The sequence below is a fragment of the Triturus cristatus genome, chromosome 8, assembly GCF_964204655.1.
Source record: "Triturus cristatus chromosome 8, aTriCri1.1, whole genome shotgun sequence".
Lineage (NCBI taxonomy): Eukaryota > Metazoa > Chordata > Amphibia > Caudata > Salamandridae > Triturus > Triturus cristatus.
The window spans coordinates 1234990448-1235015804 of record NC_140591.1 but is presented as its reverse complement, the minus strand read 5'-3'; positions in this window follow the sequence as shown (position 1 = coordinate 1235015804).

Here is a 25357-nt window from a genome sequence, read left to right as displayed (position 1 = left end):
ATCAGACAGGAGGGAGTTCACATAAGCCTCTGTGATCTTTGCTGCCCATGGAAGCAAGGAAATAGGGCAATAGTTTTCTGGTTTGGCTGGGTTGAGCACAGGTTTCTTAAGTAGTGGAATTACTTTAGCCTGTTTCCAGGCCCTGGGCACAGTAGCTGTACTGAGGGACCCATTTATCACCTGATTCAAGGAAGGTAAAATTGTCGACAGCACTTTCTTGAATTGGTCTGGTTTAAGCGGGTCAATGGGGGATCTCAACTTGATCCTACTGAAAAGAGCTAGCAGTTGATCAACCGGGATCGGCGGAAAGGTGTGAAGACTATTAACCTGTTGACAGCAGCGTGCCACCGGCACGTTACTATGTGCGATCGGGAAGGACCTGTATATGTCATCCACCTTTTTCACAAAAAAGATGGCCAGGTCCTCGCACTGTTTATTAGACTTAATGGTCGACCCGGCCATGATTTGCTGAGATTGCAAACTGGCAAGTATAGAGAATGTGCTCTTAGAAGGATTAGTGCTCTCGCGGATTTGGTTGGAAATAAAAACTGCATGTGCCTGATATATGGCCTTATGATACCTTTTGATAGCTGCCCGATAGATATCTTTAGCAGTCGCACTGAAGTCTCTTCTCCATATCCGCTCTAGTCTCTTACAACCCTTAAGCATATCGGCGAGTTCAGTCTTAAACAATGGTCGTGTTTTGGTTTTATGATTGACTGACCATTTCATAGGGATTAAGCTGTCCAGTGGATGCTCTATCCACTCAGAAAATACCCTGTGTGCCTCGTTAGAATCCTCCAGCACAATTGGGCGAGTAGCCAAGAGGCAAGCATCCAGGTGATCCCAGTTCAATTCATACCACGGCCGTTTCAGAGCGGTCGACTGACCCTCAGTCAGAGCAGAAGTAACACCGTATAGGGACATTGAGACCAAAAAATGATCCGTCCATCCCATCCTAATCAGTGCATGCATTGTGATTTGAGGTATGTTAGTAAAAACTGGGTCTAATAGGTGCCCTGCAATATGGGTTGGGCCTGAGACCAGCTGCATCAGTTGGCAGGCTGCAAGGTCGGCCACGAAATTTGCCATATCAGTTTCCTCCAAATTGTCTAAATGGAGGTTCAAATCCCCCAAAATTGTGAAGTTGGCGGTATTAACTGCTAATATACTGACCATGTCTACAAGGGCATTCCTGAAACCTAGGGAAAGCCCTGGGGGCCGATATACTAGGAGCCCAGACATAATGTAATTCGGGCTCAAAGTGACCTTAAAGTGGGCGCTCTCACAACCGGTAACCCTCTAATAGGCAAAAGAGCATGGGTAGCATGATTTAAAAATAATCGCTATACCCCCACCTCTAGTTGCTCTATTAAGCGAAAGAATGCTATAGCCCGCAGGGAGTGCAAGGCCAGGTTCAGCAGTCATGGCATCAGAAAGCCATGTCTCAGTAAGAAAGAGAACATCTGGGGAGTTCTCCTCTAGCAGGTCAAAGACATCAGTATGATGTTTGGCTAGAGAGCGACAGTTGAGGCTCAATATGCTAGTGTGCTTGCTGGATCCGGGAAGGTGGCTGCAAGAGGGAGGAGTAAGTGTAGCTTGAAAACCACATTGTAGACAACTGAAAGGGCCCTCAATAGCGAGCCCACCGACCTGCCCACAGTCACTCCCCAAATTCCTAAATTTCCACAGGTCCTCCCATGTATAGGTTACCTTGTCCCTCTCGAAACCGGCAGCATGTCTGGCGTCGAACTGGCTGCTCTATTTTTATGCTGTGAGTGAGCTCTGCCCAGAGAAAGACTAGTCCGCCCCTTCCAAAATGGCCCCCACTGTTCGTGCCACGAGCTCCCTCCACGCAATCCGCACAAGCTGCGGTGGACCGGGGAGGAGAGCGACTTAAAGTAAGTAAATTTTAAAAAGAGACCACAACACTGCACATTTAGTTAACCCGTTGTATGCTCATGATGAGCCCAGCTCGTCATGAGGCACAGTGGAGCTGTGCTCATGACGAGCTGGGCTCGTCATAACGGTCGCGCCTCTCCCACGCGTAATTGATTCCCCGCCTGTGCGGGAGAATCAATTAGTGGGCGGAGTCGTGACGAGCCCAGCTCGTCATGAGCACAGCTCCACTGTGCAGCATGACGAGCTGGGCTCGTCACGAGCACAGCGCCGCCGGCCCCCCCCCCTCCGCGCCGCAGGAGAATTACCCCCGCGGCGAAGGGGTTAAAAGCACATGACCACATCAAGATCATCTTCTGTTTACAACACCTTGATTACCATCTGCAATCTCAACATAATAATTACACACGGATACAAATCATCTACATTGTAGATATACCAATATCTGTACTAACCACTGCTCTCATTGAACTTGCCTCTGTGTCCCGCTTCCTTAACCGACTGTTAACCCCAAAAAGAGCCAGACATATGTACCCTTCTTTGTATTTCCCATGTCTCAGAATAATTCAAATCGTTTTTTTAATTGCACCCTGATCCTTTCAGTTTTCCATGTAAAACAAACTAACATCCCCTTGGATCATGACCATGGTATTGAAACATTGAAATGAACGAATTAAAATAAAGCCGAGGACCTGTTTTGGTGGCAGGTCAGTTTTGTTCCTTTGCTTGAAGCTTTGGACCTCCCTACATCAGTCCTTTAGGCTCACTGACCATCATCTTGGCTTCAGAGAAGCTCTAAAACATTTCTCTTTGCCGCCTCTTTGTATCTCTCCCGATTCATTCGCAGAGCCGTCATTCCCTTTAGGCGATAGGGACCTCAACAAGTATGAATAGAATAGAAGAGACCCTTTTTCGAGTGCGGTCACAAACTCTAATGAGGTTGTACTTGTTGGAATACATAATATATGTTTTACAAGTCACTATCACTTATTCTATAAAATATGTAAAATACACTCTTCAGTGAACTTAAAAATAAAGATTATTTTTTTAAAGCGCATGAGTCATGTAGGAACAGAAAACTGTGATGAAGGAAGGAAAGCTAGCAAATACATAAAGCTGTCTTTCTAGAGATACAGGTGACAAAAAATGGTGTTCGAGGAGTGGGACATTTAGTCTTATTTCGTGGTTTCAATGTAGACTGAGGTATACAATAATGATTTGTTTTACACCTCTGTATGCCACCTTAAGTCTTCCTCAACATTCTTGGGGAGTGCAAGAGAGAGGTTAGCAGAGTCATCAGGATTGAAAGGAAGTATTCAAGAAAAGTGCCTAAGGCAATGCCTTGGCAAACCTGTAGTGTAGACTGGGTATATAATTTATAAGTATGAGAGTAGGGTCGAGGGAGAGCTTAGATAGGGTGCAGCTCCTACACAGGGCCTAAACTGTGCCATACTGTATTCTTTTTTGACTGTGACAATACTGATGGCCATAAATGATTTCTAAACAACAGCGTCCTATTACCACATGAAATCGCAGGTGGAATAAAGCATATGAGAAGGGTAGTAAATGTGATCAAGTTTCCTAGAAATATATATTGATTTGGGGTGGTTTGATGGGCTCTAGTGTAAATCTGGGAATGCCCAGGAATACAGGGCCTAGACAGCCACCGGGCAACAACAATGCTACTTCGAATGATCTTACAGCAAAAGAGACAGGCTGAACTCTTTCCAGAAACAACTGAAATGGGTTGCTTTCTTTCTCAAATTAACTGAAAACAAGCTCTGTACTCCCTCAAAGTTTTTAGTTTCCAATACTCCTGTTGTAGTAGAGCAACATTTCATGTCCTGTGGCTTGAACTGTGAATGGTCTTTCTGATGAGAATGCTCTTATAGATGACCATCCCCAGTTTGATAGAGCTATGAAGACAACCCTCATTTGCTAGTTCTCTTCCGGTGTCACTTTCCTTGGTTGGTAGTAACATGATACCTACGAGTGGGAGTGCACATTATAAATAAAAACTACAATTAACACACCGTTCACATATCAAGAAATCCTAATTACTTTGATAAGTTTTCTTCCTCTGGCTCTCCTTGCCCTGGTCTCATTAAATCCTTTGGGAGTGCTCTCGCTTCAGATATAGCACGCAACTGAACTTGTGAACTTCAACCCAGAGGGAGGAACTTTACCAGGGAACTGTAGCACCCAACCTAGAAGGAGGGGCTGTAGCAGGCACTTACTGATAGTATGAGTTGAAGATTTCACTGGAGGCTCTAATTTAATTTGTGCAGTTGGCAGTGAGCCTGAAAGATCAACACATGGAGGGTGAAAGTGGCCGAACATTCAATCATGGTCCTCCAACAACCTTGACCACACAGATAATCTCTATTGGTGAGATAATTAAAATGTTAGAAGTAAGAGATAAGGATGCTAATGGGAAATTTTGGTTTGAAGGTGTAATATGGTTGTGAAAATTTCTGAGAAGTCAGAAGGGCCAAGTATGAAGCTGTTAGCGGTAGACTTGATAAAGGGCTTCTTGAAGCTAAGGGACGTGCTTTTTTCAGGAGGTGCCACTTAAATAGGCACACCCTCATACCATAAAACACAAGTGTTCAATTACAAAGGGTGGGGTGTCACTTAACAAGCAGCAGTGATGATGCTTAAGGCCCAAAAGATATGAAAATTAGAATTAAGCAAGTGCAGAAGAAGATGAAAAGTGTGTATAATTGTGTAGGGTGAGGAATTTCAAATGCATGCCACTATTCCCTGTAAGTTGAATGTAATTGAAAGTCACAAACCTTATTTTTGTGCTGACTTGTGCACTCCTGGGACTTGATCAAAGGGTGCCTCTTGCCTCTGGTGCAGAAGGCTAGACAGAATGGCAGAAAAGACAAGAGTAACGCCCATACATACCAGGCAGGACTTCTCAGATGCATTCATGTGTACCCTAGTGTAGGAGTACAGAATGATAACAGGTGGGCCATGTAGACATTGATCTGCAGTTGGGAACAGGGCAGTATCTTGAGGGACGCCATCTTTAGTGTCAGTTGTGTTTGAGAGGAGAGGGCCTATTTTGATCTGGTGAACACAGTTCTGCAGGAAGGAAGTGAAAGAAGCCAGTGCTGTCCTGCGGATAGCATCTGATGTAGTCAGTACTTTGATTAAGATACAGTGGTCAATTGTGTCAAAGTCTGCCAAGAGGCCTAAAAGGATGTGTGCGCAAATACAGCCCTGGTCAAGGGCACTGAGGAAGTCATTCCTGATGTTTAAGTGTCGGCTCTTTGCCAGTCAGAGACTGAAATCTGTCAGAAAGCCACTTAACAGGTTGTTATTAGATTACAAGTGGGTAGATAGTTAGCGGGTGATAGCAGTTACAGAAGTTTCAAGCACCTTTGTTATACAGAGAAGATCTCAGATGGCTCAGTAAATTGCTAGTTCACACAGATCAGCAGTGAGATTTGTAAATGGTTGAGATAATGACATGCTTGAGGGCTAGAATGCTTCCGCAGGGAAAAGAAGTGTTGATGTAGTGAATGCACGGTGACCCAGGTTGATGTCTTTTGCACTCCTAATATCTCCAGATTGTGAGGGGTTCCTGAAAAAGAAAATCGCAGATTTAGTGACTGTGGCAATTTTAAAGAGAGAGCTAGCCCAGAGAGGGATAGAAGGGCCAGGCCATAGTTCAGGAGTCTGTGGAATGTATGGCACAATGTGGGTCCATATGATATGTACATTATTGGTGAAGGCTGATAGAAACTAATGGCTGAAATCTGGTGATGGAGAAAGCAACCTGGGAGAAGAGCTAGGAGAAACCATTTCCCTGTAGATCTGAAATCTCCCATTAGCAGAGCTTGGGAATTTGGTGATGTGGGCCTGGAAGGGGCTTTCTTTGCCATGGAACAAGCAGCTTTGTCGCCTTCTTGTATGAGCTGTGCAAACCCAAGCTAGGCTGGACTTGATCTAGTTAATTTCTAGTGCTCGGCCTCGATGTTTTAGAAGCACAGATCTTCAGTGTACCATTTTTGAACTTCAGGCAGCTTTCTTTCTGGATAAAATAGGAGCCAAATTGACCAGAGGCAAGGCGAGTTTGCATTCCAAGTTCGAGACGATGCTACCTGGAGAATCTAGCATTTATGAAAACATTGATTAAAGGCTTTGGAATCCATGTTGTTCATTGAATGCAAGGAAGAGAGCTGGCCAGGGCAGTGGATGTCTTTGCTCTGTTTAACTCATCACTCATGTACAATGTGATTAGATAATGGTGAGTTCAACATTGTTGTGACACCAAGCGGTCAAAGCTTTAATGTAAGGGAGAATAATCGGTCCGGTCTGGTCCCTCCAGCAGTACACCAAAGTGTTTCTGCACCGAGTTGTCACTTAGTGTTGGTCACTACTGGATTTTAGATAAGTGTGCATTGCCAAGGGGGGTAATTTCCAAAAACGTTTATGAGTATGAGATTTAGTACCTCAGTGTGAATTAGCCCTGAAAAGTCAAACTCTCTATTCGGAAAATTTCAAAGAATACACACAGTCCTTTCTATTTATACTAATTGTATGTGGATATCTCTGAACATTCCAATGTTTTCCCATTTTAGCTATTCTGGGGCCGAGTCACAAAGGCATTTAAGAGAATGTAAAACAGTCAACAGGAGGACCACTTTATGTACTCTAGAGTGCCTCTGTGAATAGCCCAGCGGAACCTAACATCAAAGATATAACCTGCTATCAAATAGACGGAACTTATATTTGAGGCATGTTTTTGTGGGCTTTGGACTTCAACCAAATTGTGAATAATGAGCAGGACAGATTGCACCAACGTGTTTACAACATCAGGCATGCAGAGGTCGAGGTAGACATATAGGGAAGAGCAACAAAGAACATTAATGTTTTCTCTTACTTCCCCAGTACATCATGCCTACTCCAGGTTGCATTACTTCTTCTTCAGTGCTGAACACTTTTTACATTTTAAAGAATTTGCGTATCACGGTAAAATTCAGGTCACTCACCTCTAATGGAATAACAAATAGAGAGGCAGGTAAACAAAATTGCAAAGTTGGTGGCTGTGGAATAAAGCACTCTGACATGATGATATTTAAAACAAATGGGGTTTTTGGATCCAAGTATTCTTTTTTTTTTTTTATTCTTTTTTTTTTTTCCATTTTGCACATATAGTATTTCGTATCACCATACATTTTATAAAAATCCCTAATCCCGTAGCAGTATCCATTCAGCACATATTCACTGCAATTAAGTTTCATTACATCAGTACTTCACAATATAACTTCTAGCCATAAACATAATTAACTCACAGTAAAAACACAAACCCTAGGTTTTCACACATAGTTTAAAGTGTTCCCTACGCTTAGTCCTATTACCTAGGAGTAGACCAGCCCTTCCTTCCATCTAGTAATAGGCTCCCATATTCTTAACCCAAGCTGCCTTTTTCTTTTACCCTTCCTTTCATAGATGGGCTTCTCAAGATTATATGCTGCCAATAGGTTAGCCATCCATATTTGCCAACCCGGAGGATTCTTATCCAGCCAGGCCCTAGCTATAGATAATCTGTAGACTGCCATGGCTATAAACATAAATTCCGTCTGTAAAATATCAGTCCCTGGGCTAATCCCTAGAAGAATCCATACTGGTGTGAGTATAATTTGTATGCCTAGGGATCTGACCATGAATAGCTCTATATCTCTTAATAGGGTATGCAGTTGGGGGCATGATGCAAAGATGTGCACAATATCTGCTTCTAGCAGATTGCATCGAGGGCAAGAAATCCCTGTAGTACCTCCCCATTTTGAGATTCTATCAGGGGTAAAATATAGTGAGTATAGTGTCTTATAGTGTTGTGACTGTAGAGGAGCAGAGCAGAGAATTGTACGTCCCAAGTCCAGTGACTCCTGAAACCATTGTTCTCCCCCGCTCAATTTCTCGAGCCACTTTTTACTATATTTATCCAGATCGTCTGATTTCCCTTTTATCAGACTTGCGTAAAAGCTCTTAATTGTACAATCCCCCAGCATCCTTATCCTTTCCAAAATTTCATTCGTTCCAAACCCTACTGACCCCCCCCCCCTTTTTATTGCCAAAAAATCTTCTCACCTGAAGATATTTAAAAAACCCTTGCCTGTCTATGCCATATTTATTTATTAAATCAGTAAACTGCATCACCCCCTCAGAGTCCATAAGATGGCCAATATGATCTATTCCCTTTTCAACCCATCCCGCCATTATTGAGTCAGCAAAAATTGCAGCCGGGAAAGACTTATTCTTATACAGTTTGATATATCTATTGAATCTTCCCAAGCCTGCATTCTTCAGGAAAGCTTTCCATACTTTAATAGCTGCACTAACCGTCTTAAACCTCGTTCTCTTGTAATACCCAAATTCAATGCAATTTAAAAAGCAATTTTCCGCTTCACCCCCTAAAACAGTTGCATAGATCTTAGTAGAGTTTGTGGTGGCTCTTGGGTCTATTCCACCCCCTCCTATCAGCCCCTGCATATGTTGCAGCGCTGCTGCCCAGTAATATAATCTAAAGTCCGGTGCACCCCACCCGCCCCTCTCCCTAGGGAGGGAAATGAACCTATAAGCCCTTCGCGTCTTCCCTTGGGCCCAAATAAATCTATTTAATGTTACCTCCAGCGTTTTAAACCATATGCCTTCGAAAAACAAAGGAATGGTCCTAAATAGGTAAAGGAATCTCGGTAAAATTAACATCTTAATTACGTTGGTAGATCCCACAAGAGATAAATGTAAATTATTCAACCTCTCCAGGTCTATCTTTACCTTATTTAATAATGGACTCATATTTTCTTCTACCAATTTGTCTAAATCTGCCGTGATGATGACTCCCAGATATGTTGCTGATCCAACCACTCTTGCTTCATTATAATTACAATACTTGTTCGCAACTATCTGTGTCTTAGCCCTATTCAGACTATAGCCAGATATTTGTCCAAATACCTGCGCCGCTGCTTCCACTACTGTGATTGCCGATGCTGGGTCGGATGTCAAAATAGCCACGTCATCAGCGTACGCCAGCGTTTTAACCTCGCTAGCGTTGACCCTCATTGAAGGGATATCATTGTTACCTTCTAACCTCCTTAGAAGAGGGTCCAAATAAAGAGCGAAGAGAAGGGGAGAGGAGGGGCAGCCCTGCCTGGTCCCTCGAGTGATCTTAACTGGTGTTGAACATCCCCTGTTGATTCTAATTCTAGCTGTAGGTTCCTTATATAAAGTTTGAATGCCTTTTATATATCCTTCTCCTATACCACTCCACCTCATAGTCAGCCAGAGGTAGTCCCAGGAGACCCTATCGAACGCCTTCTCTGCGTCTAGAAAGAGCGCTGCCATAGGGTCTCCTAAGGTGCCTGCCGCATCAAACATGGTAATTACTTATCTAGTATGTTGCGTAGTACCCTTACCTGGGATAAAACCATGCTGTACTGGGCTTACCAAACACTCAATAATACCAGCCAGTCTTCCTGACAGGATTTTCGAGTAGACCTTAGCATCTGCATTCATTAATGTAATTGGCCTGTATGAACCTGGTGCTGTCAAAGGCTTCCCTTTTTTTAATATCACAATAATGTCCGCTCCACCCCATGACTCAGGAATAAATTCCCCTTTTTGTGCCTGTAACATAATATTAAACATATCCAATTCCAATACTCCTTGAAATACTTTAAAGAATTCCACCGGAATCTGATCCGGACCGGCTGCCTTACCCGAGGGGAGATTACCCAAGACCATTCTAAGTTCTTCCAGCTGAAATGGGGCGTCTAACATCACACTTTGTTCCTCTAGCATTAAGGGGGGGGTGGTATCCTCCAGGTATCTCTCTATCTCTTTTGACCAATCTTCTAGGTCGGAAGTGTATAGATCCTGATAGTATTGTCTGAAAACTTCCCTCACTTGATCCGGTTCCGTAACAATACTACCTTGATCATTTTTAATTTCCTTTATATCTGATAGAGCTAGCTTCTGTCTGGTCCGTACTGCTAAAATGTGGCCCACCCTTTCGCTTAGCTCGTATGCGTTCTCCTTTTTTGTGAGGTAATTCTCTGCAATTTTCTTAGTGTTACATTCTACAAATTCTGCTCTAAGTGCCGTAATTTTTAACAAGTGCTGCTCCAGTGGGCGATGCTGTTGAATGTTTAGGGCCAGCTCTTCTTCGACCTTAAGTAGTTTCTTGGAAATTGCTTCTATTCTAAGTTTCTCTTCCTTTTGTCTAGCTAATACAAAGCTCAGCGTCTCACCCCTAACCCCAGCCTTAAAGGCGTCCCATACCACCCCCGGAGGAGCTGTCCCTCTATTTATATCCCAGTAGTTTTTAATCCAGAGCTCCATAATCTTTCGATATGCCTCATCTTTCAACAATGCTCTTTCAAAAGTCCACTGCACTTCTCTTCCTTGAGGCGTGCCTATTGTAACTGTTAACACCAGTGGGCTGTGATCGGAGACAGCTCGGGGGTATCTTTCAATCTGTGATCCCTGTATCATCGACCTAGTAATTAAAAAGTAGTCCAACCTGACCATAACCTTGTGGGGAGCTGAGTAAAATGTGCTACCGTCTATATTTGGATGATGCTTGATCCATGGATCATCCAAGGAGTTATGCAATACCATATCTGACAAAGCCTTATTTGTTTTTTTCTTTCTCCCCGAATACTGCCCTCTCTGTTGCATGAATGAACTATTTAAATCATGAATGTTGAGGTCTCCACAGCACACAATAGGTTCTGGCCATTGAGCCAACTCTACGTCCAGATATTGGAAGACATTAGGGTCATCCTCTGTTGAACCGTAAATATTTACTAATGTGAGCCTCTCTCCTTTAAAATCTATCTCCACTATGACCCAGCGACCCCACTGATCTTCTCGCTTCCTTCTCACGGTCACGTCCCTGATTCTTCCTAGAACCGCTACCCCTCTTGTTCTAGTCCCTTGTTTGGAGCACGCCAATAGTGAAAAACCAAGCTGTTCTAGTAGATACCCCCTTGAACCTTCTACATGGGTCTCCTGCAGACAAACCAAATCTAACCGAAGTGTTTTAAGTAAAGCAGTAACCCTAATTCTTTTGTTAGGGTCATTAAGTCCACATACATTAATTGTAGCAATTCTACAAGCCATTACTTTGAGTCAAGTATCTTTCCCTGTTATATACATCCACGCCCATAATGTATATGCCATCCATAATGTGTGATTCGTTGTACTGCTTATAATGCTGCTTATGATATTCAATATGTGCTTTGCTATATACTATACTGTGCTGTGCTAAGTGATATGTACCGTAAACTTGAAAACCTTTTCCCCCCCCTCCCTTCCCTCCCCTAACCCACCTTGACCTCCCCACCCTGCCCTCCCACCCCCTTTTACAGGCAAATAGGTCAATCATGACCTATGTGTGGCTGTCTGTAAGTCGTAGTTGTCGCCTCCCTCTCCCATGAGCCCTGTATATCAGCTCGTAGTCATGCTCCCTCTTGGAGTTATTTCAGCCTCCCTTCCACTCCTATATCTTTTTTTTTTTTTTTTTTTTTTTTTTTTTGAAAAAGTTTTATTGAGCAATAATTCGGTTACAAGTACGGGCCTACAACCACCCGGGCCGGCCGCTAGGTACAGAAGGAAATCTACACATATCAAGGCTGCAATCAGTTCCCAGGGCACTGCCCTGCAGTGGCTCCAGATAGTTCTCGAGGAACAGGAAGCGTAAGTCCAACAATCACAAAAACAAAAGGACAAGCAATACACAACATAAGGCGAGTTATGAGGGAAACCAGTGCGGGCAGGCTCCCCCCGGGCAACTCCAGTCAGGACAATTGAGCAAACTGCTAAAGAGAGGAGTACCGGGAGGCCGGGGACGGAGGGGGGGGGGGGGGGGGGAGGGGGTCAAGGAAGATGAACGTCCATATGTAGTTGTTCCAAAAGGCGCCAGGAGCCATCAAGGGTCAGGGGGACATGGCGATATCGGTATCTACCAGGGGGGGCGTACAGATGCCTCCGCGATACGCGTTCCATTGCCCCCAAATTCTACCCCATGCCCCAGGCTTGCCACGGGCCACATACACAGTCTTCTCCCTAAACATACACCAGTCCATATTCTCCTTCCATACTGACACGGTGGGCGGCCGTTGAGCGCCCCAAAGTTGCGCTATGTCCCTCTTGGCAATCATGTTCCCTAGGGCCGCCCACCGAGTCTGAGCCGCGCTGTAGTCATTGGGCTCCCACACATTCAGGACACAGCGACGCACCTCCGGCAGCAGCACAACACCGGTGACCTGTCCCATAACCGTGTGGACCCGGCGCCAGTAGTCCGCCACCTCGCGGCACTCCCAAAGGATATGAAGAAAGGTGGCGCTGAGCCCACAGCCTCGCTTACAGAGCCCGTCGCCGGAAAATCCCATCGAGACCAAGCGCGGACCCGTCACATACACCCGGTGGAGAATCTTGAGCTGTACCAACCGAAGACGAGCCGGAATGGCAACCTCCTTGGGGGACGACAGTGCAGACTGCCAATCTTCGTCGTCCAATTCCACCCCGTCCCCAGTCCAAGCCTCCCGAAGGCGAACAAGAAGGTCCGCCCGGTGATTAATTAATTTTTTATAAATTAAAGAAATAGTACTATCAGGGACATGTCCGTCAAGTATGCGGTCCTCGAGGGGCGAGGAAACAGGGATCTTGGTCCCCTCCCCGAAGACCGAGAGCAGGGCGTGTCGAACCTGGGCGTAGCGGAAGAACTCCCTGTCGGTCAGCTCGTATTCGGCCTGGAGCACCGCGAAAGTCTTTACCGCGCCCTTGTGCCACAGGTCTCCCACTTTGCTGATACCAATCGTGTCCCACTGGTCAAACCCCTTCGTGGTCCACAAGCTACCCAGGCGGTCGGAAGCAAACAAGGGAGTGGCACATGTTAATCGCTCACTCCAGCCCATGGCCGCAGTGGCAGCCCTCCAGGTCCGCACCGCAATCTTAGTAGGACCCGTAAGGGTCCGGCCAGCCAGGCGGGAATAAAGTGCCCTGTTGTAGTTCCCGCCGGGAAGCAGGAACTTGTCCATCTCATACGCCGGATTCAAGCCGGGCGCATACGTGGCGTGGTTAATGGCAGATAGCTGCGAGGCCCAATAGTACCTGCGAATGTCAGTAAGCGCGATGCCCCCGTCATACCAGGGGAGAGTGAGCTTGGCAAGAGCAATACGCGCCCGCCCGTCCCACACCAGTCTCCTCTGCAGGCTCTCCACCTCCCGAAAGTAGGCCACTGGGATAACATCGAAGGAGTTCTGGAGTGCATAGAGGAATCTGGGAAGGGACATCATTTTAAACAGCGCGGCCCGACCCAGCGGGGACAGGGGGAGCCTGCACCACCGGGCCGTGTCCTCCCGCAGCCGCCGAAGTGGACGCAGGAGATTCTGCTCATAGCGAGCCACCGGGTCCAGCGAAACGTATATCCCCAGGTACTTAAAGCCGCTCAGAGATATCTGAATCGGGAGCCGAGGCGGCAGGAGAGGAGGACCACCAGAGATGGGATAAACGCAGGATTTAGACCAATTGATCGTGAGACCCGAATTGTTCCCAAAGGAGGTCAGAACGTCAAAGAGGACGTTGAGTGACTGCCGCGGTGAGGTGAGATACAGGAGAATGTCGTCCGCATACAGCGAGACCCGATCTTCGAAGCCCGGGCCCCACCGGATCCCTCCAAGCGAGGGCTCCCAACGGAGCCAGGCAGCGAGTGGCTCCAGGGCGAGAGCAAAAAGCAACGGGGACAACGGGCACCCCTGCCTCGTGCCCCTGCCGAGGGCAAAGGGCCGAGAGACCCGCCCATTCACCACCACTTGAGCCATGGGTCCCGTGTAAAGGAGCCTCACCCAGCCAATAAATCCCTTTCCAAAGCCGAATTTATCCAAGACGGCCCAGAGGAATGGCCACTCAATAGTATCAAAGGCCATCGTGGCATCCAAAGAAACCAGCACGGCCGGTTCGGAGAGGAACTCCGCCCTGGCAAGGGCACCGTGAAGACGCCGCAAGTTAAGAGCGGTGTTGCGGTGCGGGATAAAGCCGCATTGGTCCGGATGAATAAGGTCGCACACGACACTCAACAACCGATTGGCCAGGACTTTCGCCAGGATTTTGGGCTCCGCATTGAGCAGTGAAATGGGCCGGTAAGAAGTACAGCGGTCTCGCGGCTTGCCCTCCTTGGGGATAACGACTATAGTGGCCAAGCGCTGGTCGGCCGGAAGGGAACCCGCCGCGAGAGAGTCGCGGAACATGCGGCTGAGGAAGGGCGCAAGCTTATCAGGACGCAATTTGTATAGTTCAATGGGCAGACCGTTAGGACCCATAGCCTTGCCCGAGCGAAGGGAACGGATCGCGGTCGCTATGTCATCCGACGACAGGGGAGCGTCCAGCCGATCCCGGTCCTCAACGGACAGGCCGGGCAGAGCAATATCTCTAAGTAGGAAGCGAGAGTCATCCTCATCCCTGTCAGTCACCGGGGAGTACACCGCCCGGAGGTGGTCAGCGAAACATTCCACAATCTCATCCGGCTCAGTCACACACACACCGTCAGCAGCACGCAACTCGGGGACCACACGATTCACTCTCTCCTTTTTGTCCAGCCACGCGATCAACTTTCCCGCCTTGTCCCCCGCGTCATACAATCGGCCCTGCTGCTCCCTATACATAGTTTTGGCCGCGTCAGTGACCAGGGACCTATATTCGAACTGTTTCAGGCTAAGGGCATGTAGCCCGTCCGGAGTAACATTCGCCTCCAGGGCCGACTCCAACCCCGAGATGTCAGTCTCCAGCTTCACCACCGCCTCGCTCCTAACCTTCTTGGCCACCACTATCTGGGCGAGGGCGTGTCCGCGTATCACAGTTTTAAAGGCTTCCCAAAGGGACAACGCAGACGACACCGACCCCTCGTTTTCACTGAAGTATTGGTCCATGGCCCTAACCAGGCTGTCACGAGTCGCAGGGTCCCGCAGGTACCAAGGGTTAATAGGAGCTATCCGCCCTGCAGACCGCGACCCGGTGTCAAAGAGAAGCCACAGCGGAGAATGGTCGGAGATACCACGCGCCAAGTGTCTGACCTCTCGAATCCGACCAGTCTGCGCCGCGGGCATAAGGAAGTAGTCCAGCCTAGAGAGACTCCCATGCGCCCCCGAATGAAAGGTGAACTGACACTGGGTCGGATGCATTAGTCTCCAACTATCCACCAAGCCGAAGGTCTCCAACATCCCACCCAGCCATGACTGGGCAGCGGGGAGGGTCCTCGGTGGGTGGCGATCCAGTTCACCCGAAACCACAGAGTTAAAGTCCCCGCCCATGAGCAGGAGGCCGTCCGGAAGGTCAAGCAGCATTCGACCCAAGTCAGTAAAGGTGGAGTTCTGGAGACCCGGGGGGACGTAGACTGAAACCAGGGTAAGGGGCTGCCCCTCCCACCTCCCAATCAAACACACATAGCGCCCTCTGTCATCCGAGACTATCCTCGTGATCTCCACCGGAAGGGAGGTTCGCAGGAGAATGCCCACCCCCCTGGAGCCCGTTGTGAAACCAGAATGGGCTACGAGGCGGTATCCCCCCCTGTTCATCGCATGGCAGACATTGCCGACCAAGTGCGTCTCCTGGAGAAACACCACATCAGGAGTCACACGACGCAAATATTGCAGTACAACACCCCGCTTAATACGATCCCCCAACCCATTGACGTTCCATGACATAAGCCTCAACCCGTCTCCCCCCATCCCCTCCAATAGATCAAGAGGCCCCCAGCCCGCAGCACGGTTCCCAAATATGGACAAAAATCAATACCTCGCCCTGTAAACAAAAAACACACAACAAAACAACCCCCCTTCCCCCCCAACCCCACCCCAAGTCCAACTCCCCCCACCCTGCACCCCTGCGGGCCAATGACCCCCCCCAACTTGCAGTGTGCCTGTCGCCCCCCTAACCCCATTCTACAAAAAGACCCCGGAGGAGGAAAGGGACCCGAACCCGCCCGCACCCCTCACGGGTCCTGGTAAGACACAGTATGCAAAAGAAGTAAGACCCAACTGTCCAGTGCAAACCGCAAAAGCAAGGACCAAATGTCAGTCTAAGGGGACCCGTCACCTGCGGTGCCCCCAGAGGGCCCGGGCCGGCCACCCCCGTCCGGCAGCGAGTCCAGCCAGTCACTTGCGGCCACAGGAGAGTCAAAAAAGGCTGTCCGCTCTCCATGCTCCACTCGGAGTTTCGCCGGGTAGATCATCGAATACTTCAGGCCCAGCTCGCGGAGACGGCGCTTCACCCCTTGGAATCCCATCCGCTGTTTCTGGACCAGTTGCGTGAAGTCCGGATAAAAATTGATGGTCGAGTTCTCGTAGCGGACCGGGCCACGGGTCCGTGAAGCCTGCAGAATAGCGTCGCGGTCCCTGTAGTGGAACAGTTTAGCCACGATAGGCCTCGGGGGGGCCCCCGGCCGCGGCCGGCCGCCCGGAACTCGATGGGCCCGCTCCACGGCGAAGAATTTGCTTAGGCCAGCCGGGGACAGCTGTTGCAGGATAAGTTCCTCGACCACGAGGTCCACTGGGCGGCCGTCTGAGGACTCCGGTACACCAATGATGCGGATGTTGTTGCGTCGGGCCCGTCCCTCGAAGTCCTCAAGCCGCCGGGCCATATGGTCGTTGACCACTCTAATGTCCCCAAGCGCGGCCCGCAGATCCGACACCTCCGCACCCAGGGTGGAGGTCCGTGTATCAAGGGCCTGGACCTTCTCGTTGGTTTTGGAGAGGTCGGCCCGAATCAGGGTGACATCGATTGCGACAGTGTCGATCTTACGGGCCAGGGCCTCATATTGCGTCGCGATGGTTTCCCTGATGCCCTCGATGGCGCCCATAATGTCCTGCAGGGAAAGTTCCGCAGAGACGGTCGTGCCTCCCCCCGCAGCATCCGGGGAGAGGCCAGTAGCGCCAGGGGGCCCCCTGCCCTGGGTGTAGCGGTCCATGTTGTTGCTCTGGACCGCTCCCCCGCGCAGAGAAGCCTTGGTCTTGCGCCCCTCCGGACCCCCTTTGCCCGCCATGCGAGCGCAGTCTCTCAATGGGACCTCCGATCAAAAGGTGTGCGGGCGCCAGCAAAAGGACCACAAACTGCCGATGTGGGGGTCGGAGGCGTCAGGCCCCCCAGTAGCAGATGGAAGCAAGCCTCGGGCAGAGGCCCAGGAGGCACCTCGCCACCTTGAGCACGCACGCCAGCCGATCTCCTGAAGGCCAAAATCGAAACCGAAAGCGCTGACTCGGCAACTGGCACCGCGCTGAGGCCGCTGTTGTTCAATTGCAGCCCGGCCCCACGGGTCACCTTCACCCCGGCCACCTCCGCCGGGTGGGTCCCAAAAGTTCCGACGACGACAACTCAGGATTCCCAGGTCCAATTAGAGTTTTAAAAAGAGATATATGATCAGCTGGTCTTCATCTCCCAGATTCCATAAACCAAATCAGGATAATCTCAGGATATATTCCGAGGAGCAGAAAGGGTCCGGGGAGCCCTGTGCTCACGCGACCATCTTAGATGCGCGCTAGGCTCCTCCACTCCTATATCTTAATCATTCACTTCTCAGCTACCCCCTTTCTGCCCTTTCAGTTCTTCCAAAAATTGTTTTGCTTTAACTTCTGAAAAGAACATTCTTACGTGGCCCCTTGTGACAATTTTTAGTCTAGCCGGAAACAATAGGTATGCTTCTGAACCTAGGTTCTGGAAAGGAGTAATTAATTGCCTTAATTTCCATCTCCTCTCCACTGTCACATGGCAAAAGTCAGGTCTTGCAAAAAATGTGGAGCCATTAAAAGATCTTTTCGAATCCGGCCTAGCCTTATCAATAATCTCCTGTCTCACCAAGTAATTTCCCACATACACCAACATTGCCCTAGGTATACTCTCGATCGGTGGGCCCTCTTTTCCTTAGAGTGAGTGGGAATCTGTGTGCCCTTTGAACTTCCAGGTCCCATTGCCAGTGTGCCTCTGGAAAAGCCCCCTTTAGCAAATTTACTACAAACCCTCTCGCATCCTGCCCTTCCACCCCTTCCGCCAGTCCCAAGAGTCTGACGTTATTGCGTCGTTGGCGGTTTTCGAAGTCCTCCATCTTCCATTGCATGTCTTCTGCCACCTTCTCATGGGTAGATTTAAAGGAGCGCCAATCTGCCATATCATCTTCTAGTCTTCCAGTCCTTTCCTCCACCTGTACTACTCTATCCGCCACCTCTTCATACAGTTTATTCATTTTTTTAAGGGAGGACTGGATTTTTTTATTGTCTTGTCTAGCTCTCCGACTCACCGCCCTTGCCTCCCCTTGCATCTGTTTCAAAGTACTGAATAGTAAGTCAAATGGCGCTTGGTGGGGTGAATCCCCAATTGGCACTTGGTTGTCTTCTTGATGTATGCTTGGTTTAGCTGTATAATCCCAGAGAAGTTTTTTATTCGTGCTTGAAGTGGGGTTCTGACGACCCAGCTTAACTCCCCTCTTCTGGGTACTTTTTCCTTCTGACGAGGTGGTCTCAGTATCAGAACCCCCACTTAGACCGCCTTCACTAGAGATTGTTGACTCAGAGTCCTCATTCAGCGAAAAAAAACGATCACCCTCTGGAGAGCCGGCCCCCCTATTCTCCGCAACATCGGTAGGCAAAGAGTATAGTGGAGTGCTCTCCTTTGCTGTTGGGTGAGAGCTGCCCATCCCTGCCTCCACTTGCAATAGAGCACCCAACATGTCTGAATTTCCTAATTCCACTGCCCGGTTCTCTCGTGGTTCTAGGTGGACCCCAGCCCTCACCTTACTCCTTTCGCTGCTGCCTCCAATGCGCCGCTCGGGTGTTTGATCGACTATCTGCCCGGCCGTCTGCTCCGTCTGCTCCGTTGATTCTGGCAGGAAGGCTGGGGGTTGCTTAGCAACCACGTTATCGGCGCTATCGGCGTCCTTGAGGTCCTGGAAGGCGTCCGCGCTCTGACACCGCTCAAGCTCTTCCACTGCTGGAGCCAGATCTACGTGTTGGGCAGCTGCATTACCAGAGAACATCTCAGACAAAGTAGGTTGCCGAAGTATTGCGTCCTTTAATTTAGCAGTTTTTGTCTCGCTCGACATTCGTAAGGCATTTTGCCATTGCGTTCCGAGCTCTGCAGTCTCAGCAGTCTCAGCAGTTGCTCTGTCTTGTGATTCCGCTTTCCTCTCCACCGTTTTCTTTTTGGTAGTCGTTGGGGGGTTCACCCTTTTGTTAACAGGGGGTGGTTTCTGATTAGATCCTGAGGGTGCCGCCGCTGCTGCCGCTGCCTTGCAGTTCCCTTTAGCTCCTCGATTCGTTTCCTTCGGAATAGCACCAAGTTCCGCTGTAGATTTTTCCTTCTCTTGTCTCTGCGACCGTGTGGGCATCTTGACGAGTGTCGTACAGTGAACCGTGAACTGGTAGAAGACTCTCCACTTTAGACTCAGCCGATGTAAACCTATAGTCCTGGCCAAGTGATCAGGTAGCATATAGAACCACCTTTCTGCCTCCTTGCCGTACGCAGCCCAGTTTCTCAGATTTTCAGAGGGCCACTTCATCCCAGTTCAGAGCATCCATCGATATCTGTACAGGAGAGGGATTGTGGCGACTACTCTCTACGACCTAGCTGCGGCCATCTTGCCTCCCTCCCTCAGGTATTTTCTTTTGCCTGTATCCAAGTATTCTAATAGAACCGTATTGGTTGACAACTAAAGAGTGTATAAATATCCCCTTGAGGGCATAACTCCCTTTTCAGGTTTAGGGAAAGTTTCCACTAACATTTTTTGTGTAATGAATCTAATTCTTGTCATTTCATATAATTTCTTTGGTACATAGTGCATCAGAAACACACATTCAACAAACAATTTAAAAGAAGTATTGAATTTATAATGATGACACACTTTTATTCTTGTTTCTTTGCATTAGAAAACAACAAACAACAGCTAACACGTGTGTGTGCAAGCCCATCATGCTGCGCAGACCTGGGGCCTTTTAAGGCCTTCAAAGAGTATAAGCGTGCTGCGTGGTATGCTGGGTCCACAAAGCAAAATATGCCATCTGTTTAAGATTTAGGTCTATAAAAAGTGGGGCAGTGTTCTATAGTGAGCGGTGCAAAATAAAGGAACGCATTCCCTGTGGCTGCCTCTAGTAGACGTATAAGGTCCGTGCACATGCGGTCTGGAACTTTTGCACAGTAGCGCCACGACGGGAGCGGCTGCGGAACACGTTAGTAGTTGTTCTCTGATGCAAAGACACAAGAATAAAAGCCTACCTTTAGATCTCCGATACTTGTTGTACTTTATTGGATGAATGTGTTTTTCTGCTGCACCATGTACCAAAGAAATTGTATGAGATGACAATAGTAAGAGTCAGTAAACAAAGCAAATTTATATAAACATTCCCTAAACCTGAAAAACTCTCACATGATGGATTTCAAGTGGAAAGGAGAGAAATGATTGAGCACTACTTCATGGACAATAAATGAACTAGCTCTTTCCACGTTGGGAAGCGGCAGGCCGTCCAGGTTGTGGTTAGGGGCCTCTGTATTGGCATGTTCCATGATGTTAAGAAGGGTTTTTCTGATAGATGACTTTGTGCCCAAACGGTAGCAGAGAATTGGTTGGTGGAGGAGAAGTAGAGACATGGACTGCCTCAAAAAATGGAGGATCGTTTAATATGAGCAGGGTAAATAAGAAAGCATGGGAAAGGAGAAAATGCCCACTATGTTGGAAATGAAGGGAAGGCCCAGAATTAATATCATGAATGTTAGGATACAGGATGGTGTTACCACAGATATAGAAGGCAACATCAATGATGTTATGAAGGCATGTTTTAGGGAGCCATATGCTCAACCGCCAAGTACACTTGTGATGAACACATGAGCATGTTATTAACTGGAGTTGGAATGTCCAGGTTAATTGTGGAGAACATAGGTGTAAAAGGTTGTCAGATATGACTCTGAGCCAGTGTGGGTTATTAGGTAGTTTTATTGCTTCTAACTTCAGGGATACGCTCTTCTCTAGGAAGGCCCTTGGGGAAATAAAAATATACAGGTCTTAAGTAATCAGGCACTCTTTATAATATTTGATTAATCACTGACACCCGTCTGATATACAACACTGAAACACAAAAAATAAACAAAAGGAGTAGAATACCCTAAAACCCTGTGGATATAAGAATCTCAGATGTCAGGGGACTTGACAGCAGCAGTGTGACCCTCATAGGCCCACTAAACATTTCCTGTTTACTGTCCATCACAATCCATCCTGTCACTTGCCTGGTACCATGGCTCTGATATAGAGCCACGGCGTTCTGGCCCCTAGCGCCTTTCCCCAGGGCTGGGCCAGGTCCGCTCTCCTCCCTCTCTGGATTCTCCTTGCCTTGCTCCAGCTGATTTGGGTGTTGCGCCTCCTCCTCAATTGTTCCTCAACTCCTCCACTCTTCCCACATCTTCTGTTCTTGCTGGCCAATGTCAGTGTTCTGCACGGCTTCCCTCAGCTTGGCCAGCACCTTTCCTCCAGCGACACCGTTCAGCAGTCCTTCACGTGCTCCTCTCTCCCTCGATGCAGCTTCTGCCTTCTACTCCATGCACACACCTGCCACTGTGGCATGCGCCTGATATCCGGGACACATGTGATCAGGGGGCGTGGCCAGCCCCACAATTAGACTGCTATGAAGTTTTGTATTTGGAGCAGCAAAAGCTTGTAACTCTCTTCTTCTGCAAATTAATGCCATGCCCTATCTACTGACGTTTAGGAAGGCTTTGAAAACCTGGTTGATCAATGCAGAATGAACTTCATTCCCCCTTCCTGGTTCTTCTTGAGAGTGTCGAAGCTGGCGCCAAGAGGCCTTTGGCCAATCCAGCGCTCTCCAAATTCCACTAACATAACATAAAATACTAGTGGATTCTATCGGGACGTTTGTGTCAGCCATCATGGAGTCCTCAGCTGCCTCCACTGCTTCTTGGCCACAGTAGGCAAACTGAAACTTCTGTTGACATCGCTGGAGGTAATAGCACCTATTTGTTCCATGGTTTTAAGCCAAGCCTCCTGATTAATGGGCTTCTGATCAAACACACACAAATAGCAATGGGAGGAATGCTTGCAAACAGTCTAGCCACTGGCAATCGCTTGGGGTACTATTCCAACTCACCACTGTTATGCCCACCATACCACCTCAGATTAGACTCTGCCATGTTCAAGTCAGCCCTGGTCGTGCTCCAATATGAACAGTCCAGCCCGATTTGCCAAGCCAGGACCTATTTTAACCAGAATACAAGCAACCCAAGACCAGTTTCAACCTATTTGGGCCTCTTTAGTCAGGTTCAATCAATCAATCATTTGTCGAGCGCACTACTTACCCGTGAGGGTCTCAAGGCACTGGGGGGGTGCTGCTACTGTTCGAACAGCCAGGTCTTGAGGAGTCTCCTGAAGGCCAGCAGGTCTTGGGTCTGTCGTAGGCGGATGGGGAGGGTGTTCCAGGTTTTTAAGGCAAGGTAATAGAGAACGATCTGCCGCCGGCGGTTGCTCGACAGATGTGGGGGACGGTGGCGAGGGCGAGGTCAGCGGAGCGAAGCGGGTGGGTCGGGGTGTAGAAGGTGAGTCGTTCATTGAGGTACGCTGGTCCGGTACTGTGGAGTGCTTTGTGAGCGTGGGTGAGGAGCTTGAAGGTGATCCTCTTGTTGACAGGGAGCCAGTGCAGGTCTTTCAGGTGGGCTGTGATGTGGCTGTGGCGGGGGATGTCGAGGATGAGGTGTGCAGAGGCGTTCTGGTTGCGTTGTAGTTGTTTCTGTAGTTTGGCTGAGGTTCCTGTGTAGAGAGCGTTGCCTTAGTCCAGTCTGCTGCTGACGAGTGCCTGAGTGACCGTCCTTCTGGTTCCGGTGTGGATCCATCTGTAGATCTTGTCGGAGCATGCAGACAGTGTTGAAGCAGGAGGAGGACACAGCGTTTACTTGCTGGGTCATTGACAACGCGGAGTCCAGGATGACACCCAGGTTGCGTGAGTGGTTGGTGGGCATTGGTGCAGCTCTCAGTGCGGCCCCCCCACCATGAGTTGTCCCAGGCGGAGGGTGTGGATCCGATGATGAGTACCTCCGTCTTGTCCGAGTTCAGTTTCAGGCAGCTGTTCATCATCCATTTGGCGATGGCCTTCATTCCTTTGTGGAGGTTGGATTTGGTGGTGGTGGGGGCCTTGGTGAGGGAGAGGATCAGTTGGGTGTCGTCGGCGTATGAGATGATGTTGAGGTCGTGCGATCGAACGATGTTGGCGAGCGGTGCCATGTAGACGTTGAAGAGTGTCGGGCTGAGGGACGATTCTTGGGGTATGCCGCAGATGATCTTGGTGTCTTTAGAGCGGAATGGCAGGAGGCGGACACACTTCCGGTGAGGAAGGAGGTGGTCCAGTCCAGTGCTTTGTCGTGGATCCCTGCGTTGTGGATGCATGTGCGGAGGGTTTGGTGGCAGACGGTGTCAAAGGCGGCCGAGAGGTCCAGCAGGATGAGGGCCGCGTTTTCTCCATTGTCCAGCAAGGCCCTGATGTCGTCGGTGGCGACGATGAGGGCTGTTTCGGTGCTGTGGTTGCTGCGGAATCCAGATTGGGCCGGGTCCAGGATGTTGTTCTTTTCGAGGAAGGAGGTCAGTTGCCTGTTGACAATCTTCTCGATGACTTTCGCCGGGAACGGGAGGAGGGAGATGGGCTGGAAGTTCTTGAGGTCCTTGGGGTCTGCCTTCGGATTCTTGAGTAGGGCGTTGATCTCGGCATGCTTCCAGCTCTCCGGGAAGGTGGCGATCTCGAAGGAGCTGTTGATGATCTTGCGGAGATGTGGTGCGATGGTGGAGCTTGCTTTGTTGAAGATGTGGTGCGGGCAGGGGTCAGATGGTGAGCCGGAGTGGATGATGTTCATGATTTTGATGGTGTCTTCGTCGTTGACTTGGGTCCAGGAGAGCAGGGGGTTGATGTGGCTGGGGGGCAGTGCATCTGAGGTGATTGTGTCTGTCGGGGTAGCCTGGTTGCTGAACCTGTCGTGGATGTCTGTGATCTTGCAGTGGAAGAAGATGGCTAGGGAGTTGCAGAGGTCTTGTGATGGCTGGACGTCATTGGAGTTGGAGCTGGGGTTGGAGAGTTCCCTCACAATGTTGAAGAGCTCTTTGCTGTTGTGTGCGTTGTTGTCAGTGCGCTCTTTGAAGGAGGTCCTTTTGGCAGTTCAGATGAGTTGGTGGTGTCTGCGGATGGCGCTCTTGTAGGCTGTGTTGCTGTCCGGTGTCTGTTCATGGTGCCACTTCTTCTCGAGCCTACGGCAGGCCTGCTTGGATGCCTGGAGGTCGGCCGTGAACCAGATGGCTTTTCTGTCGGTGCGTCTGTTCGAGGGTTTCTTCATCGTGGCGAGAGTGTTGGCACAGCGTTGATCCAATGCCTGAGGTTGAGGGCGGCGGAGTCGGTGTCGGTAGTGTCCATTGGTGGGTTTCGGGCGAGGGTGGTGGCTAGCTGGTCTTCGGTGATTTTGCTCCAGCTGCGGTGGGGGGCCCGTTGTGTGCAGTGGTGCGTGGTAGGCTTCTCGAAGGTGTAGTGGATGCAGCGGTGGTCGGTCCAGTGGAGTTCGGTGGTGTGGCTGAAGATGACGTGGTTGCTGGCAAAGAAGATGGGGACGAGCATGTGTCCGGCGAGGTGGGTAGGAGTCCTGATGAGCTGTTTAAGTCCGAGGTTGGCAAGGTTCATCTTGGTTCCAGTGGCACAGTGAGCATGGGACCCACATCTAGGCATGCTCTTGGCAAGTTAGGGCATTACATCAAATACATCAAATGGAGAAACATCCTTTACCCCTCAGGCAGAACCACAACCTTCCTTTCCTTCGCAGTCACTACCCCGACTGCAACATTACCACACATTCCTTTACCACGCAAGTCGTTACAACAACAATTTGCTTTAGGGGGCACGTTGTTGGATTGGTGTTGGATTTTAAACCCAACACCTTCCCTTCTGATACACTGACTGGAGTTGGAATAGTAATTTATACTATTTCAAAGCCCATCGCCCCCCTTAAGGGAAGCTGTTGTAACGAATTGCTTGGCAAAGGAACACATGGTAACGTCACAGTCGGGGTAGTGACTGCAGAGTAAAGGCATGTGTGGGAAATGCATGCAGGGTTCCATCATACATCCCACTATAAGGAATGGGAGAAATATATGTAAATAGTCTAACCACTGGCCACCACTCATGGTTCCCGTGCTCACTGTGTTTGAAGTCTAATCTGAGGTGGGCAAAAAAACGATGGGTTGGAATGCTACCCCAAGTGATTGCCAGTAGTCAGACTATATGCAATCATTCCTTACATCACATTTTGTGTGTTTTAATGGACCTCTCATAACATTTTACCTGGTATGAGCAGGGGGTTTGCCAATGTGTTTTTGTAGGTTTTGGGAGAATCTTATGCCTTGCCTCAATCCATGTGGCTGGCAATGGTA